Here is a 21336-nt window from a genome sequence, read left to right as displayed (position 1 = left end):
TATCCCTTAAAATTATTATCACTTTACCTCCCATAAACTATAACCTTATTATCAATTTACTACTAGAGTTATGTTTTAGGTGATTTATTCCACCATTAAACGAATTTAGTAAGTTAAAAAACTTTAGAAGAAAGTACCCTCCTCTTTGTATAATAAAAATAATAAAAAAATTTAAAGTGGCCGTTCTCCATTTTTAGTATCAAGAAAAAAAGCCAAAGTATTAATCTCTTTTTTCTTGTCAATCTTATTAATATTGAAAAAAGAATAGAAAGGTAAGGAGGGAGAGAGAGAGAGAGAGGTCAATTCTTTTTAAAAAAAATACAAATAAGAAATAATTCAATATTTTTATTAATTTAAAATTACTTTACTTTTTCATTTATCACCCAATTCCAATCCTAATCCCGATGACGTTAAAGTAAATATGATAATGTTGGAATCTTTCTTTTTTTTTTTTCTTTGTAAAATCTAATTTTTTGTCTCCTTCTTTTCTATCTCTTTTTCTTTTCCTAGTATTAATAAGTGTGAAAAAAGAAATTTGAGAAATCCCTTGTATTTTTATGTTTTTGGAACTCTTAAAGTGAATAAAAAGAAGAATTCCAACTTTTTTATTTTAATTATATATACAAAGGGTAAATACTGTATGCGATAAAAATTTCAAGTCTGCAAAACAACAAGAAAAAGAAATACACGACAAATATGTAATATATAAATTTAGAAAAATATGTGGGTACAATCTCTGGAAGTTTCTCGAACTTATGGAGAGTTTCCTTCGATTCTTCTCCTCGAACCCCAATCCAAGGGCTTCGCAGCTTGTTCTCGGATCAACCACCGATTCTTTCAAATCTTGATATGGAAGATTTGAAGAACTTGAGAATATTTGAAGGCTCAAGTCTTGATATGCGGAAGACTTGAGGAGTTTTGAGACCCAGACCTTCGTAGCTTGGAGCTTCAATACTTGAGTGTATGAGATGCCTCTTGATATCTCTGTGTCTCTGTCCGTGTGTCCCTTGATTTGGTTGAGAGACCCCTATTTATAGCTATAGCAAGAGGTAGAGGTTGAGAATCTGTGTACTACTTTACTTGTCTTGCAAGACGTGCAGTCATATTAGGACTGTGCCAGTCAAATATTATCTCTTCATTTTATTTTTATTAATAAAGAGATAAACAATTCCTCGATTGACCAAACCCGTGGGGACGCGTGACGTGGCGCCGTTTGACTGGCCAAGCTATTGCAGTATATAAGAGATATACTTGGATTAAATAACTCTAAATATTATCCCTTTAATAAGAAATAAATATTTAGATATTTATCCAATAGACATGTGACACGATATGATTTGGCTGGTGGAGATATCCCTACAATTTGAATTGATTCGGAACACCTCAATTTGACACGTGGCGAAACATAATTGGCCATTTAATAACCAATTTCTCCAAGTGTACATGACATGTGGCAATACCCGATTGGATAGAAATAAGCCACAAAAATAATTTATGGACCAATGGTAATTTTTTAGAATTTAATTAAAATTTCATTGTCTACAAATGCCTCCTCGAAACTTGTTCATGAATAAAATTAAAGCGGGATTTGAGTGAACGAGTTTCGACATTTTTTTTCTAACTTAATTCGATTGGCCTAGGGGCAAGACAACATTAATCTTCAATTCAAATCCATAAACGTATGAAGCTACTAGTCATGGCCCTTAATTGATAACATAGAATGATGATTGCATGCTCCAGTGATTTCAATTTCCCGAGGCCGAATCAATTTACGTAGTAGCTTCACATTTGCTATCTTAGACCAATTCCATACTTTTGTGGTACTTAATCATTGATGGAATAACCAATTAACTTCCCCACTGAACACATTCGAAACCCGAGGAACCGTTTGACACAATTATTCAGAAACCCAACTCGCAGAGGAAGTTTATTGCAAAAACAATTCTTCTCCAAAGCCCTTTTGAGTCGGAACTGTACGTCCCTTTCTTTCTCCTTGTCCCACTGCACTAAACAGGAAGAAACCAATTTCTTTTGTGAGTCAACTCTCTCGGCTTTGACATATTAACTTGCTGAGCCGCAAATAACGAGCCCTTTGCCACCTCAAATTGAAACACCTTTTACCAGAATCCTCCTTGAATATGGACCGCATATCTGCTATATATACCCGATGGTTTGAGGCATTAATTTACCCACACTCCAAAGGTGAACCGCCTCTTATTTTTCTGCTAGTGTTATCAGGCTACTGCTCGTTCCTCGTGACTTGTTTCTACTGCATTGACCTCGTGCAAGCCGTCTGCAAAATCTGGTCTCTGCTTCTACCACAATTTTGAAGGTTGTAAGGCCCGAAGACAATCAATGAGACAATTAACAAGAAAACAAGACTGTTTGGGAGTAGAAGAGATAATCAATTTAAAGAATACAAACGTAACAATAAGTAAATAAAAAGGAAAGAATAGCAAACCAATTAACTACGCAGCTCCTCGTGAGCTTGTAGGTTAATTTAAACAAGCTACTTCAAGTTGATGAATTACATTCACTCTTGTGTACAAAGGAAGGTTCACCTCCTCCTTACCCCGAACTCCACTCGGTCAAGTCAGGACGTTTTACTATCCCTCAGGACAACCCTCACAGAGCTACACTCATGAAGTATTCACTCACAAATGAAAAACTTACAATGAACCTCACACCACTAAGACTACAAATATTCTTTGAAGAGTATTTTCTCACTAAAATCACTCTAGATTTTTTGTATCTTCAGTGTGCCAAAGTTGTTTGAAATATCTGACCAAACACTATTTATATAGGATCAAGAAAGTGCCTTATTAATGTTTTCAACGGATAGAAAGTAGCTGAAGAGTCAACTAGCCGTTGGAGTGTCGGACGTTCGATAGCCCTGTTTTATGCGTCCGACAGCAGGCAGTGAGTTTAAGAAATTTTCTTCAATTCTTTCGGACGTCCGATGCAAGCTTTTTGTGCGTCCGACAGCAAACAAAGAGATTTGAGAAATTATCTTGTTTCTATCGGACGTCCGGTAGAGATATATTCAGCGTCCGATAGATTCGTCGACTTCGAAGGATCCTATTGGACGTCCGAAGCATTCGTCCGAAGTTGTGCAATGATTATCGGACGTCCGGTACTGTCTTCTTGAGCGTCCGATAGGTTCAGCATACTCTGTCGTTTTCAAATGTGCTTAATCTTTGAACTTGATTTGTTTTATTTCTGAAAAAGCCTTTGAGGAGATGTTAGCAACATCCATTTGTTTTGTAATCATCAAAAGTTAGGAATCAAGGTCAACATTCTCCCCCTTTTTGATGATGACAAAACAATGGATGGAAGAAAAAAAAATTGAGCATATAAGCATAAGCTCCCCCTCACACAATGCATCTAAACTTATGAATTCAGAATAACTCCCCTTTACACATAGCATCCATTTCTCCCCCTTTTTGTCATCATAAGATGAGAGTAAAAACCAGCTACCAAAAACCAGCAACAATAACAGAGAATCCAATAATCCAAATAAAAAACAGAGAAATGACAGCAATCACAGCAAATCATCATAAGATCAGCATTATTCTTTTTTCTCTCTTTTTGACATCATATAAATTCAGTAATATTCAAAAATATCAAGAAAAAAAATAGTTCTAAGCATCAGAAACTTCAAAAAAGAATTACAGAAAAGCATTATGAACAAGAATCTCATCAATTTTACCAATATCCCCAACTTGTTAGAGTTAGCATCATGTTTAACTATCCACATGTATTTCATACCTCTTCTCATGTTTTTCCTCACATAACAATCACTTTTCATGTGACCTTTTTGACAACAAAAATTACACATAACCAAAGAGTTATTCACATGAACGGGTTTAATAAATCTGACTTGCCTTTTCCTATGGATAGCAAATTCATTTGCATTTTGATTCAGTCTTATCTGATGAGTGCCAAAATGAGGTTTTGATTTATTACTTTGAAAACAGTCTTGTTTTTTATATTGGAGCAACTCATTTAAACCATCCATTTTTCTTTTCAAATCACCTTGTTCCCTTTTAAACAATTCACAAAACTTTATTTTTCTATCAAACTCAAAGTGTAAAGCAGTCTCACTCTTTTTGAAGAAATCATTTTCAGCATTCAACTTTTTATTTTGTTGAAAAAAATTTGCATTATCTCGAAGCAAAAAACTAATTTTCTGTTTTAACTCCTTGTTTCTAGCATAAGATTCTTTCAAACTATCATGCAATTTTATAATAAAAGATTCAAGATCATCATCAGTTTCATCATCACTTTCAAATTGAGAGTTACAAGTTGTTATCTCATCATTTCCAATGGTCATGAAAGCCAATTGAGCAGATTCTTCTTCCTCTTCAATTTCACCATTGGAGTTGCATTCATTCCATGTGAACTGGAAGTTATTGAATCTGGATTTTCTTTCACCTTTTATCTTCTTCACTGGACACTCACTTGCATAATGTCCAGGTTGGCCGCATTCAAAGCACTTGTCACCTTGCTTTTTGTTGGCCTCATATCTTCCTTTATTTCTTGCATTGTTGAATTGATTAGAATCTGAATTGCTAGATCCTCCTCTTCTAAATCTCTTTTTGTTGAGAATCCTCTTGAAACTTCTTGTGATGAGAGCAAGATCATTATCATCAACTTCCACATCTTCTTCATCTAGGGAGGCAGAATCATCTTCATCTTGAGATGCTTTTAAAGCAATACTCCTTCTTACTTTCGTATCCTCCTCCTCTTGCACTTTGGATTTAAATTTCAACTCATAAGAGATTAGAAAATTAATAAGAGATTCAATAGGCATAGTATTCAAATCTTTAGCCTCCTCAATAGCAGTCACTTTATTTTCCCAATCATTGGACAAGGCATTCAGGATTTTTCTATTTTTCTCACCTAGAGAATATTCTTTTTCCAGCACCTCTAAATCTTTAATGAGGTCATTGAATCTACAGTACATCTCATCAATGTTTTCATGAGGTTCCATCTTGAACGATTCATACTTGGTAACTAGAATGGATTTCTTTTGTTCTCTAACATTCTCACTACCTTCATGAATTTCTCTCAATTTATCCCAAATTTTCTTGGCTGACTTGCAACCTTTGACTCTAATAGATTCATTTGAGTCTAAAGTACAATGTAACACATTCATGACTTTTGCATTTAAGGTGAGATGAGCTCTATCCATAACAGTCAGTTCACTCCTTGTTTTTGGTCTAGATCTATGAGTATTTTCATCTATTAAAGAGACATCATATGCACCTTCACTAATAATAAACCACAATTCAATATCAATAGATTGTAAAAAAATAATCATTCTTTCTTTCCAACTCACATAATTTGACCCATTAAACATAGGTGGTCTAATGACAGAATGTCCTTCAAAAAATATAGCATTGTTGGTTGTCATCTTTACTCCTAAACCGCTTGAGCTTAATCTCTAGGAGACCAAACTCTGATACCAATTGTAAGGTCCGAAGACAACCAATGAGACAATTAACAAGAAAGCAAGACTGTTTGGGAGTAGAAGAGATAATCAATTTAAAGAACACAAACGTAACAATAAGTAAATAAAAAGGAAAGAATAGCAAACCAATTAATTACGCAGCTCCTCTTGAGCTTGTAGGTTAATTTAAACAAGTTATTTCAAGTTGATGAATTACAATCACTCTTGTGTACAAAGGAAGGTTCACCTCCTCCTTGCCCCGAACTCCACTCGGTCAAGTCAGGACGTTTTACTATCCCTCAGGATAACCCTCACAGAGTTACACTCATGAAGTATTCACTCACAAATGAAAAACTTACAATGAACCTCACACCACTAAGACTACAAATATTCTTTGAAGAGTATTTTCTCACTAAAATCACTCTAGATTTTTTGTATCTTCAGTGTGCCAAAGTTGTTTGAAATATCTGACCAAACACTATTTATATAGGATCAAGAAAGTGCCTTATTAATGTTTTCAACGGATAGAAAGTAGCTGAAGAGTCAACTAGCCGTTGGAGTGTCGGACGTCCGATAGCCCTGTTTTATGCGTCCGACAGCAGGCAGTGAGTTTAAGAGATTTTCTTCAATTCTTTCGGACATCCGATGCAAGCTTTTTGTGCGTCCGACAGCAAACAAAGAGATTTGAGAAATTATCTTGTTTCTATCGGACGTCCGGTAGAGACATATTCAGCGTCCGATAGATTCGTCGACTTCGAAGGATCCTATTGGCCGTCCGAAGCATTCGTCCGAAGTTGTGCAATGATTATCGAACGTTCGGTACTGTCTTCTTGAGCGTCCGATAGGTTCAGCATACTCTGTCTTTTTCAAATGTGCTTAATCTTTGAACCTGATTTGTTTTATTTCTGAAAAAGCCTTTGAGGAGATGTTAGCAACATCCATTTGTTTTGTAATCATCAAAAGTTAGGAACCAAGGTCAACAAAGGTAATTACCTCCAATTCTTGCTCATAAATATTCGTACCCTTTCATATCGATGGCACCCCTTTTTCTTGCATCAGAGTAGGAATATTTGACGGCTGATTCTACCAAGTTGATGCCACCTGCCCGATACCCTTTTTTTTTTTTTTTCAACCACTAGGATAACACCCACTATGATATTTGAGCCTCTTTTTGTTTTGTTTTGTTTTTTTTTTTGGCTCATCTATGAGGGTAATACCAAATATGGTATTTGAGCCCTTTTTTTTTTTTAATACCAAATATGGTATTTGAGCTTCTTTTTTTTTTTAATACCAAATATGGTATTTGAGCCCTTTTTTTTCCATCTATAAGGGTAATACCAAATATAGTATTTGAGCCCTTTTTTTATTTTTTTTTGCTCATCTATTGGGACAATATTAAATATGATATTTGAGCAGAAATTTCCCTTCTTTTTGCTAGAACTCTGACCTCCATCTTTTTTTTTTTTTTTGTTGCCCCAGTCCATGTCAATATCTCAACTTTACTAACTTGCTCTTTTGTAGATACCTCATCTCGTGCCTGAAAAGGAGCTTGAAACAATTTTGAGGATTTGAAGAGAGCCACCGATTAGATAATTTAATTACTAAAATTTTGTAAGAAATTCCCTTCATTGTTTAATACTTTCTTTTTCAAAATTCCAGCAATCATGCAAATTAAGGACTACGCCGTGCCACTGCCGCATATTTCACTGACGGATGAACGGGGAGGAACTCAATCAAAGAGTTTGTCACTACATGTTTACAAACCAGTAATCGGCCCGCTCGCTGAATCCTTCATACCCCTCGAAGGATGCTTTCATCTCGAAAATTGGACTAGCAAGTGGACTAAGGAAGTGGTGGCACCGTCGACTTTCTCCACTACGTCGAGGGAAGAAGAAGTGGTCGTGTTAAACTCGTCTCTTCACAATGGAGATCCAGAAATAGCCAAATTCACGCTTCCGTTCGTGGGATTCAATATTGACAAAGCTACATGGAAAACCCCTTCGTCCTTTTTCGGTGAGGCGTGCTTCACCTCCCATTATTGGGAGTGGGTTGAGGACATGCTTGGAAGGTATAAAAACGTACTCACACGCGCTGGCATATTTGAAGCCGTCTACGCGTCGAGATACTCCTACGACCGCTGTGAAAATATCTTGTGAGTCTTCTTCAAATATTGGTGTCCCTCGACGAACACACTCCATACGCCCGTTGGGGAGTTGTTCATCACACTTTGGGACCTTTATCGACTTGGTGGCCTTTCGATCAATGGCACGTTTTTTAATTGAAGTTGTTCCTTCGGCGCGGGAGCTCCTCACTCGTGACAAAGAAGGGAAGCCACTTCTCCTCGAGAGTTGCAGGCACCTCTTTTCCACCTACTACCACCTTTTGACGAATGACCAAGAGGTATGGATGAAGGACTGGATTCGCTTCTGGTTCAAAGGAGAGGCTAGGTATAGGGCTCCTCCGAGTAGAGCGAATAGAAGGAATACCACATCTAAAGCAAAAATGACTTACAACCCTTCTGGAAGCGTGGAGCCTTACGACCTTGCCGATACGAATGACTTCAATGTCCCTTTTGACACCCTGGGTATCCCAGGGTCTCTAAGAAAGGAAACCTATATTGCGGCATTCATAGCGTGTTGGATTTGCAAGTTCCTTTTGCCAAGCAAAAAGGTCGATCGTATTCGCCCAAGTGTCTTCAAGGTTGCATGCTTAATGGCTACAGGGATAAGATTTTGTCTTGCAATTCCCGTCCTTGCGAGCATATATCATGGGTTAAGGGAGATCGTCCACGCCCCTAACTTTGGAGAATGTGGGGTAACTTTTCCAATCCATTACGTTTATGCTTGGATTGATCAATACTTCGATGTATATTACGAAAATCATCAAGTGAGTAGCCACCACGCGCGCATGACAAGATTTAGTGGTGAGGAAATGGCAATATTTTATGGCCAATTGGAAGCTGAGGAGATCTTCAAAGAAACGAATCCTTTGATGCTTCCTAAATTGTGCTGGACTGAGAATGAAGAAAAGGCTTTGTTCGATGACGGATCCTTATCATCAAGACTCACGAGTTACTTCGTTAGTCAACGCTCTTGCCATTTAACTCTACGTAAGGACAATATTTTCATTATTGAAAAATATAATCCTTGCTGGTTCAGCAGACAATTCGGTTTCTGTCAGGACATCCCCAACAACTTGAAAGAGATCACTCACACTTATACTTTGGGTGAGACTATTCAACTATGAGATTCTTCAGTTCGCACGCAGACGCGATCTCGGATGACTATACTCACACATAGGAAGCATCCATTGATCACAAAAGACTATGATGCCTGGTGGTCGACTCGGTCAAATAGTGTCTCTTCAACTTCTTTAAAATTCACTGTTAAGATCCCTCAGCAATCATCGAAAAAGGGTAGGGTTACCTCCGCCAACGAGTCAGTGCATCATAATGGAGCTATAAAGATTGTAACGGGTCTTACCTCATCCACCTTGCTGAAGAACAAAATTACTAACAGTCCCTCGAAAAATATTGCCACAAAAAGTAAGTCTTCCAAGGACTCTCGACAGGCCATCAAAGAGGCGCAACCAGTGATTACAACAAAGAAGACGCCGTCCAAAATTTCAAAATCCGTATCCGTGACTCACATAGAAGAAGATGTCGAAATTGAAACGGTGGACGATCGTGATTCTATTAAGGTTATAGAAAAGAAAGGGACTCAAGTTCAGGGTATCGGATCTACCCGAGGAGCAACTCATTCGTAGGCGAGCGGTAGTAATAGTCAAGACCGTCATTGGAACCGATCAAAGAAGAGGACATCTTCTGATTTGGAGGAGATTTTCTTTACACCATCGTTGGTTGGAGTGTCGCCACTTAAGGTAATCATCTCTCCATCCTTTTTTTTTTCCTTTTTTTAATAATAATTTTTTTTTGTTGTAACTTTTTCCTTTTCAGCCCCCGTTTCTTGAATTTTGTCAAGAAGGTGTTGGTAACAATTCACCACCCGAACTCGAAGCTGATGATATAATCTCAAACAACAAAAGTGACGAAATAGCTATCAGTACTCCAAGACAATCTGCCCCCATTGGAGATACCTCGTCACTGCATAAGAAGGAGCTGACTAGTTCACACGAAATTCGAAAAAGACCTAAGGTAGTACTGGTTTCAGAATTTCATGGCCAAAAGTTGATCCAGGCACATCGAAGAAAGTACTTGCAGAGTTTGTGGATGGATTTTCGCAGACAGATTCTTGACACTCCAATTGAGCAGATCTCTTCTTTAAAAGAATGTGCAGAGGAAATCATTGCGAAAATCACAAGAACGGATCCTACCAATGGTCTCCCTTTAAAAGACCGCTTGATGGAATTGTTTGCCAAGGCTGAAGCGTATGATGCTCTGGCATCTTCATCGTGGGAAAGGATGAGCAAAGAAACATATACAGAACTCCTTTCCAAAGCGACCGTCCAACTCGAGAGAGTTAAGGCAAAGGAAGAAGAACTAACTTGTCACTTGCAAAGTCTTGAAGAAAAGTTGCAGTCCATTGAAGACAGGAAGAAAGCTTTGCAACAGGAATTTATTGATTTGGAGAAACAAAGAATGGAAATCAGCTCAACCATCGATCAAAAGCATGAGACTTTTGAGGAGATCCGGATTGAAGTAACCCGGGCACATGATGAGTTATCTTCTATTGAAAGTACCGGCATCTTGACCGATGACGCAGTGAAGGAACTTGAAAACATGAAATCTGCACTTGAATCATGCAAAATAGCTGTAGTGGATTACAAATTTGACATTTAGATTTTTCACCATGTCTTTTTCTGAATTTGTTCAATTTTTTTTTCATGTAATGAATTTCTCCCTTTTTTTTTAAATAATAAAATGCTTTCCGTTCCTTATCTTTTTTTTTTTTTTTAAGATACAAGAACTCAAATGGAGCATTTTATTTATTTTATATTTTTTTTTGAAAGAGAAGATTATTTTTGCAAGGAACAGGGATTTGATTTGGAGTGGTGTAACTGAACTTAGAAGTTGCCCTTCAAACTGCTTACGTATCCCAACAAGGGAATCAAGTCACACGTAGTTCCTGCCATTCGCACTTTAACCTCATGCGGGTCAGGAGTATCTATTTGTTTACCACCTTAGATTTGGTGGAGTGTTTCAGCAGTTTAACCACATACTACACTATTGCTGGTTGCCATCCACAGTTTTAGATCATGCGGGCCAAGAGCATCCCGTGGTTCCGATTATACATAGTATCTTTTTAGGTACTTGCCATTGATGGGGCCAACCCTTAATCCATCCTCAGCAACCAACTTGTATGAACCATTTGTATACACTTTTCGAACAATATATGGACCATCCCACTTAGGAGTAAACTTTCTTTGTCCGCCATGAGTGAGAATGATTGGTTTCCTAACGGCGAGCACTAATTCTCCAATTTGGAAAGAGCAAGGTCGAACGTGCTTATTGAATGCTTTCGAAAGGCGAGCCTGATAGCACTCAATCCGTTGCTGAGCTTCCAATCTCTTTTCGTCGAGTGCTTCTAACTCCTCAAGGCGAAGACGAACATTATCTTCTTCACTGAGTTCTTTTTGAATTGCAATTCTTAGCGAAGGTATTTGACACTCAAGTGGAAGAACAGCTTCAACACCGTAAACAAGCGCGTATGGGGTCGCTTGCGTGGGAGTTCGAAAAGTAGTTCGGTATGCCCAAAGTGCTTCTCCAATTCGAAGATGCCAATCCCTTTTCGATTTATTCACGATTTTCTTCAACAGATTACATAAGGTCTTGTTGAATGCCTCCGCGAATCCATTTGCGGCAGCGTAGTACATGGACGAATTGTATTGTTTGAAATGAAACTTTTCGCAAATCTTGTTCATTGCTACATTGCAAAAAGGTTTACCATTATCGGTAATGATATAACGCGGGACCCCATATCGATAAATGATGTGCGAGCGAATGAAATCTACTACATTCTCCTTTTTGACCTCTCTTAGAGGAACCGTTTCGGCCCATTTTGAGAAATAATTTGTTGCCGCCAAAATGAAAATGTGCCCTCCAGAAGATTTTTGAAGCGGTCCAACTATATCCAAACCCCAAGCATCGAACGACCAAGAAGCTACAGTTGGATGCAACGGTTCAGGAGGTTGACAGATGAAATTGCCATGGAATTAACAAGCTTGACATCTTCTAGCAAAATCAATACAGTCTTTCACCATTGTTGGCCAGTAGTATCCCATTCTTTTAATGCGAAAGTGTAATTTCGGGCCAAATTGGTGAGCACCACATATCCCAGAGTGAGCCTCCTCCATTGCTTGCATGGCCTCATCTTCTCCAAGACATCGTAGAAACACCCCATCGAATGATTTTCGGTAAAGCGTCCCTTTATAGTAAATGTAACGTGGCGCTCGACGACGTATATCAACTCTTTTCCTGGGATCTTCTGGTAACTTCCCATGATTAAGGTAATCTACGATGAGATGACGCCAATCCTCCTTTTCGATCTCATGGACAAAAATATGATAAATATTTTCTTTCTCACTATCATCATCTTCATCAAACATCGGAGGTATGACCCAATTTTGACATATTGAAATTTGATTTCGATGAGAAGGTAGAGTGATCATGGACGCCACCCTTGCCAAAGAGTCAGCTTGTTGGTTGAAATTTCTAGAGATATGTTCTATAGTGACATTATCTAAATATCCTATGAGTTGCCTTGCGTACTTGTAATATGGGATCAATTCAGGTTTCTTGACATCATAAACACCAAGAAGTTGATTTACCACCAATTTTGAATCACCAGAGACTCTAAGATGTAACTGTTTCATGTCTACAGCCGTTTCAAGACCGAGAATTAATGCCTGATATTCGGCCACATTGTTCGAACATCGGCGTGTTAAAGTGAAAGAGTACGGCAATATATCTATTTCAGGAGTATAAAAGATAACTCCTGCACCAGCTCCGTCACGGTGCGCGGCTCCATCGAAATACATCGACCATGGGGATTCGATCATAAACACTTCCTCATCGGGGAGTTCATCAGTCAACTCCCACTCGGCAGGTATGGGATGATCGGCTAAAAAGTCCGCCAATATTTGTCCTTTGATAGCCTTCGCAGGTACATAAATAATTTCAAACTATTGAAACTGGAGGTACCATCTCGCGAGTCGATCAGACAGTACAGGTTTTGCCATGACATATTTAATGGGATTAGACTTAGATATGAGTCGAATAGTGTGTGATTGAAAGTAATGTTTCAACTTCTGGATGACAAATATAAGTGCCAAACACAACTTCTCGATGGGTGAGTAGTTCAACTCATTAGATGTCATCATCCGACTCAAGTAATACAGCGCATTCTCCTTACTTTCATCATTTTCTTGAGCAAGTAAGGCCCCAACAGACCGTTCTTGAGCGAAAATATAGAGAATCAATGGTTTTCCTGGAATGGGCGCAGCCAGCACTGGGGGATTCATGAGGTACGCTTTGATGCTTGTAAAAGTATTCCTACACGATTCATCCCACTCGAAGGGTACCCCTTTCTTCATCAGTCGACTAAAGGGTTGGCATCGTCCGACCAAATTAGAGATAAACCTCCGGATATATGCCAACTTCCCTTGAAGGCTCTTCAATTCATGAATATTTCGCGATTCAGGCATGTTCACAATGGCATCAATTTTAGATCGATCGATCTCTATTCCCCGTTGATGAACGATGAAATCGAGAAACTTACCAGAAGTGACTCCGAATGCGCACTTCAAAGGATTCATCTTCAGTTGGTATCTCCAAAGGCGTTAAAAAACTCTTCGAAGGTCTTGAATATGATCCTCTCGCTTCTTTGATTTCACCACAAGGTCATCAACGTAGCACTCCACATTTCTATGGAGCATATCATCAAATATTCTTTGCATTGCCCTTTAATATGTCGCTCCAGCATTTTTTAAGCCAAATGGCATTACTTTATAGTAATAAATTCCCTTGGGGGTGCGGAAGGCCGTGAGCTCCTCATCCTCAGGCGCCATGCGTATTTGATTGTAACCAGACGATCTATCGAGAAAAGATAGTGCTTTATGCCCGATTGTAGCATCTACCGTCAATTCTGTGATGGGGAGTGGAAAATCATCTTTGGGGCAAGCCTCATTTAAATCTCGAAAATCAACACAAATCTGGATTTGCCCATTCTTTTTCCTTACAAGGACAATGCTTGAAATCCATGTTGGATATTTCACTTCCCGTATGAACCCAGCTTCAATCAATCTATTTATCTCATTTTCTATCAGAGGAATCAATTCGGGCCGAAAGCGCCTTTGAGCTTGTTTGACAGGTTTTGTTCCTCGCTTGACAGGCAAATTATGAACGGCGATCCTTGGATCCAAACCAGGTATTTCTGAGTAATTTCAGGCAAAGACGTCCCTGAACTCGAGCAGCAAATCAACATATTCTTTCTCTTCTTCAGGAGTCATACAAGAGTTTACGTAAATTGGGCGGGGATCGTCACTTGTGCCAAGGTTAATCTCTTTTAGCGCATCGACTGTATTTTTTACCTCTTATTCAAGTTCAGGGGGAGCGTCATCCGCATCTTCTTCTTCTTTTTCGGGATCACTGATCGTAATATGGTGATAGGAACCCATACTTTCTTGACCCTGTTCTTAAAAAATGGTTTCAATTCTTACATTGAATAAGTCTCCATAGTGCATGAAGAAATTGGAGACTCGCTTTCTTGGTCCGTTCTTCTTTATTAGAGTAAGACTTTCTTTCTTGGCCAATTTGGTACTCTTGTTTTTTATTGCCTAATCTTTCATAGACGGGCGGTTTCAAATATTTCGGCTACGGGCAAAGTCTGTCAAACATAGATGTACGTTTTGACTTATTTCCCAACCTATCGAACACAGATCTCCTTCGGCTTGTTACCTCCATTTCCTCGTTCACGTAGTTACAACTTGCCCTTTTGGTCATTATACGCACTGGAGAAGGCAGTTGATAACCAAGACCCATCGATGAATTTTCAACATTATAGCCTTTTTCTTTCAACATTTTCTGCGTAGGTGTTAATCCATGAGTCTTCTCACCAGTCACCTCAGGAGGGAGTTTGCCCAATGCATGCTTCTCATTTGGGTTATAACCGACCTTAGCAAGAAGTCTGTATGTGTTTGGATCAAAACATTCTTGAGTCCGATTAGTTGGTAGTGAGTAATGTTCTACTGCCGGTTCTTCTTTGGGACGAACAAATTCTTGCAAGCTCACTTTCTCACTTTTAATAGGCTCTATTTTGATGAGCGGAACATTTAATGTATCATTCCTGATAAAATAGGACTGACCTTCTTCTCTCTTTGATCTTGAAATATATCACAAAATGGGTACTTTGAAATCTTGACTTTCTTCCTTCACTGATTCTTTTCTTTTTGCTTCTTTCTGAAGGTAAAATTTGGCGTCCGCAAAGTGAGTTTCAGCCTCAGTGAAAGGTTTGTCATCGGCAGTAACTTTTTTAACTATACCATTTCGATAATATTTGAAACATTGATGTAGAGTTGACAGTATAATTTCATTCTCGTGAATCTAGGGTCGTCCCAAGAGCATATTATAAGAGGTTTTGGCTTCAATGATATGAAATAACGCACTTGAAGATAACTCACCAATGAGCAATTCAAGCCTTATGAGACCAACTGCTCTTTGCCCCCCTTGGTTAAATCCTTGGATCATGAGGCGGCTCTGGGAGAGTTCATCGCTTGAGATTCCTAGTTCTTTCATAGCACGTACGGACATAATATTGACAGCAGATCCCCCATCAATGAGTATCCGATTCATCTTCTGTTCTTGGACATACGCACTAACAAACAAAGGTCGATTGTGGGTTTTAAACTCAACAATTAAATCATCATCATCAAAAATAATAGTCGTTGCACAATTCACTGGTGGCTTATCATCGATTTTGAGTTTTTCCTCAAATTTAGTGCCAATTTGTGTGATTTGAGGATTTTCAAATTTGACGACATTACAAAAAGTGAAATCATCAGCATTGTCACTTAAATACCCATTGGCTATAAATTCTTTCAGTGTCACGGGCTGTCGAACCTCTTGAAGGGGCTGAAAATCTGAAGGAATTGGCGTTGTGGCCACTCCTTTTTGTTTCTTTGTTGCATTTCGTTGTTTCATTGTCACTTTAGCCTTGTCGAACGAATGCTTTTCGAAAGGATGTACTTCTTTATTTTTGGCTTGCAAGTCCTCTTTCGAGTGACTAAAGTCCATCTTTCGTTGTCATCTTCAATAATATTTTCAATTGAGGATTTTTCAAGCTCCTTAGACAAAGTACTACTTGATGTAGATAAAACTTCTATCGGACAATACATGGACCCAAACATTATTGTCGTTTAGTTTGCCGATACTTTATCTTCCTCGAGAAGGATTTTTCCTTGACGGGCCAATTCCATAATTTTGTCTTCAAAGACAAAGCATTTGGTGAGAGGGTGGCCAATCAAGCGATCATAACAGCAATAGTTCGGATCATTGACTTGACCGGCTTCCTCTGGGCGCTTCATTTCGGGAATTTCAAGGAGTTTCTCCTTGAAAAGGTCATCAAACATCCCTTGTAAATCAGATTCAAGAAATGTATATTCTTTTTCTTGCATCTCTTTTAACGTGAGTCTTCTTACTGACCTATTTTGAGATGGATCCAACTTCTCAGTGACCTTTTGGCTCACTTTGGTAGCAATTTTCATGGGGGCTGTATTTATTGCCATGAACTCCTTATTACTGAGTCTTGAAGGAGGCTTGCCCCCTTTTTTATTTTCTTGCCTTTCATTGTTTTGACGAGACGGCTGCACTCGCGGAACTTGAATAGGAAGCCCATCAGTTGCATTGGCCGTGATGCTTAACTCCATGTCATGAGCACGAGTAGCTAATTCTTCAAATGTGTTTGGGCGTATACCCTGCAGAATGTAGCTTAGGCTCCAATGCATTCCTCGAATGCACATTTCTATGGCAAAGGGTTCAGACAGTCTGTCCTTGCAATTGAGACTCAGACTTCTCCACCTATCAATGTAGTTGACCACAGGTTCATCCTTCCATTGACGAGTGTTAGTCAACTTCAGCATACTGACGGTTCTTCTAGTGCTGTAGAAGCAATTCAAGAACTCTTGTTCCAACTGTTCCCAACTGTCGATGGACCTCGGAGTGAGATCAGTGTACCAATCAAACGCGTTGCCCTTCAAGGATCGGACGAACTGTTTGACTAGCAGGTCACCATAGGTTCCAGCGTTATTGCAGGTTTCGACAAAATGGGCCACATGTTGTTTTGGACTACCCTTCCCATCGAACTGTTGAAATTTTGGCGGTTGATATCCAGCAGACATTGCGAGATTGTCGATTCTAGCAGTGTAAGGCTTGCAGTAGGTAAAGCTTGACTTTGAACCACCCTCCTTTTTATCTTTGATCACGCCTTCAACAAGTTCCTTCAGTTGTTCCACGGGGATAGTTCCATCGGCGGTCACATATACTTCATTCACCTTATCTTTGCCTTTAGATGAGGGAATTTCACGCTCTTGGTTCGCATGGCTTCCTTCAGGAGCGTGATCTTTCTGGGTGAGCAGTTGAGCAATGAGAGCATCTTGGTCCTTGATGTGTTTCATCATGGTTTCCATCATCTTGGACATGTTCGAAACTTGCTCTTCGAGATTTAAAGTATTTGTCATCATGGCAGCAGAAGAAGGAGCAGAATCTTCAATAGAAAATCTTGAATGAAGAGTTTCGTGTGAAGAGGCTGATCCAGTGCTTGATGAATCATCGTCATACTTAGAAAACTTGGATTCGGATCCAAATTCGAGCATGGCAAGAGCCTTCTCAATCGAGGCAGGAACGTCTTGGATCCCCATCGTGGAAGAATAGTTCATTGGTGATATTGAACCGAAGACGGGAGTCAGCGCCGATGAAGCTTCCATGCTACTTTGGGTGGAGGCTCTCGTCATACTCCTTGTCACGGGACCAATAGCGCCGGTATTGGTGGCAACATGTGCAGCTTCCTGAACAGGCTTAGCATCAATAGCCTTGGAACGTGCAATCACGATTTTGTTGCTCTTGGGTGCCATTGGTGATATACGTAGTTGAATATTCGAGGAGAAGAAATGGAAGGCAGAGAAGGTCCCACCGGGCGTGCCAAAAATTTGTACGCGATAAAAATTTCAAGTCTGCAAAACGACAAGAAAAAGAAATACACGACAAATATGTAATATATAAATTTAGAAAAATATGTGGGTACAATCTCTGGAAGTTTCTCGAACTTATGGAGAGTTTCCTTCGATTCTTCTCCTCGAACCCCAATCCAAGGGCTTCGCAGCTTGTTCTCGGATCAACCACCGATTCTTTCAAATCTTGATATGGAAGATTTGAAGAACTTGAGAATATTTGAAGGCTCAAGTTTTGATATGCGGAAGACTTGAGGAGCTTTGAGACCCAGACCTTCGTAGCTTGGAGTTTCAATACTTGAGTGTATGAGATGCCTCTTGATATCTCTGTGTCTCTGTCCGTGTGTCCCTTGATTTGGTTGAGAGACCCCTATTTATAGCTGTAGCAAGAGGTAGAGGTTGAGAATCTGTGTACTACCTTACTTGTCTTGCAAGACGTGCAGTCATATTAGGACTGTGCCAGTCAAATATTATCTCTTCATTTTATTTTTATTAATAAAGAGATAAACAATTCCTCGATTGGCCAAACCCGTGGGGACGCGTGACGTGGCGCCGTTTGACTGGCCAAGCTATTGCAGTATATAAGAGATATACTTGGATTAAATAACTCTAAATATTATCCCTTTAATAAGAAATAAATATTTAGATATTTATCCAATAGACATGTGACACGATATGATTTGGCTGGTGGAGATATCCCTGCAATTTGAATTGATTCGGAACACCTCAACTTGACACGTGGCGAAACATAATTGGCCATTTAATAACCAATTTCTCCAAGTGTACATGACATGTGGCAATACCCGATTGGATAGAAATAAGCCACAAAAATAATTTAGGGACCAATGGTAATTTTTTAGAATTTAATTAAAATTTCATTGTCTACAAATACTTTAAAATTTTTTTGAACATACTAGTTAGGTTAACAATGGGGTAAACCACTATATTACTATAATTTAAAGGGATAAAATGATAATAATAATGTAGTAATGCTATAAAATAAAGGGTATTTTTGTCCAAAATTTTTTAACATGCTGAATTGAATTACTTATGAGGGTGAAATGATTAAAAGATAACGTTATGAGGTAAAATGATAGTAGTGATATAGTTTAAAGAGATAAAGTGATAATAATCCTTTCCTTTTTCCTTTCTTTCTTGTACATAAAATCAACCTGAAACACAGAAGAAGAAAAAGGAATATAGTAGTATGTAATTCCAATTTCCAAAGGAGTTTTATTTTCGATAATGTCTTATTTGTTTATTGATTCTATCGACTAAGTTTTGACAACAAGTATTGTTAAAATGTTTTCCTAAACAAAAAAAAAAGTCAATTTTTTTTTATCTAAAATGTTGAAATGCAAATTTTTCTAGCCGTTTGGTGCCTATGTACCATGAAATAAAAATACATCCCTACTCACTCTTCAGGTCCATTTGGTTCATGAGATATCACTAATCCTGTATCATCCGATATTTGGTTGCTTTTTTTTGTATGGGATAATACATCCCACTTAACCAAATTAATCCCTCATATGGGGGATAAAATAAGCCCATGTGGGGAGATGGTATAACTTATTCTAGGATGAAGAAGAGGTAGGACAATAGCAATTGGACTTATTTATCCTTACCAATAGCATAATACTTTATTCTAAAAATTATATAACCGTACTTCCTTGCTATAATATAATCTAAATTTTGGACTAATTTGTCCCTATTAATGACATAATAAGTTTTGTACAAATTTGCTCTACTTATAAAAAATTAAATCTTGGACTAATTTACTCATATTAATAAAATAACTTAATGTTGGACTGATTTGCCTATACTATTAACAAAACTATTTTTTTATTCATTTGTCCATATTAATGAAATAACTTGGGGGAGGGATGGATTAGGTGGTACAGGGAGGGAAATATAAGCGAAAGGTCCGCAATTCGAAACCTCCCATTTATACAAAAAAAATTAATGAGATAACTAAAATTTTGGATAAATATGTTCCTACTAATCAAAAATTTATGTTTTGAACTAATTTGCTGATGTTAGTGAAATAACTAAATTTTGGACTAATTTGCCCATACTATTAATAATATTTTAACTAATTTGCCCTTACTAAAAATTTTAGACCAATTTGCCTCTACAAAATGCAAAACCATATTTGCTTGGTCAAATTTAGTTCATAAAAGATTATATATATCAATTGAGAATTGTGAGTTTGGTCCAAATCTGAACTTAGCTTGAAAACCCAATATATTTATGATCCAAGTATGGACTCATAGTGTTAGCCCGAAACCCAAAATCCAAACTTTCTACTTTTAACAAAGCGAGTTTGGGTTTATCAGACCCAATTAACACTCCAAATTGTTGGTCTGATAAAAAGGTATTTTGGTCTATAATTACATAATTTCATCTCATCTTATCTCTAACCAAACATAGGAGGACGTTATTTCATAATACTAGGGGGAGCTTCCGCGCAATGCGCGGGAATTAGTACCTGTGTGGTTAGTACCTAAATGGTGAAAGAGTTATTAAGGTTGCAATTAACAAATTTCTAAGAAGAAAGTTGAAGAAAGCAAAACAAAAGAGTATACAAGGGGGTAATCCACTCATGAAAGAGATATTGAAGTAATGCTTAACAATTTTGAACATTTAATTGAGAAGAAAGTGCAACAAAGCAAAAGAAAATAAAAAGAGATAATCCACTCATCACAAGTAGTAATAAATAGGAATATTTGTATTATCAATAAATCTAAAGAGACCAATTCCCTATTTATCTTGTTTACAACCTTCATAACAACAAAAAAATCATCATCCTTTATTTTGCTAATGATTCCGGGTACCAGTTGATCAGCACTTTCTGTCCTTTAATTGTATTTGCTGACATGGAAATGGTGAGGCTAATCCTAGAGTGCTTGTAATCCACCCAAACCTAAGCCATCAATTGTCTTCCTACCAGGATTTTTTGCCTTATCAAATCGAACTTTTTCAATATCAATACTCAAATACGCCTAGATACAATATAATCTTCCTACCAGAAAAATAATTTCCAGTAACTCTATTAGTATTATCATAGTAAAAAAAAAAACTTTATGGGCAATAGAGTAAGTTCCATAAGATAATAATACTTAATAGGTCTCACAGATTAATACCGTCTCAAACATGCCTCAATTACTTAATTGAATTAAGGTTTCCTCTAGTTTGCAATCGGATAAACAACTTTTCTGTTTGGATAATGGATAGTTTAGAGTGTAAATTGATCACTTCCTATACATAAGCAGCATTTAAGCCGTCAATAGCATTTTTGCTCTATCTCGATGGCAATTTTCTATTTGTATTAATTACACTCTCTTCTGACAAGTCTCCAATAGTCTACCACTAAGGACGGCAGCGGGACGGGGAGCGAGGGAGGGGTCCTAATTCCCCCCACCCCCTCCCCATGCCCCGCCCCCCGTTCCCCCCGCCCCACCCCACTTCTCCCGCGAAACTAATAAAAATTTGTTGTATAATTTTATTATAGTTAAATTTTAGCAAATAATCAAATACTAAAAGATCAACACATCACCAAGTTATTATTCATTATAATTTCACAATTAAAACTCATAAAAACAATCAAACAAAAGTTATTTGAATACAATCCAACATGATGAAATAAATACAACTAAAGTAGTCAAATTTTCACTTTAGGCACAAATACAATCACTAATTCATTA

This window comes from Coffea arabica, chromosome 1e (assembly GCF_036785885.1).
Source record: "Coffea arabica cultivar ET-39 chromosome 1e, Coffea Arabica ET-39 HiFi, whole genome shotgun sequence".
NCBI classification, from domain to species: Eukaryota; Viridiplantae; Streptophyta; class Magnoliopsida; order Gentianales; family Rubiaceae; genus Coffea; species Coffea arabica.
This window is presented reverse-complemented; position numbering follows the sequence as displayed.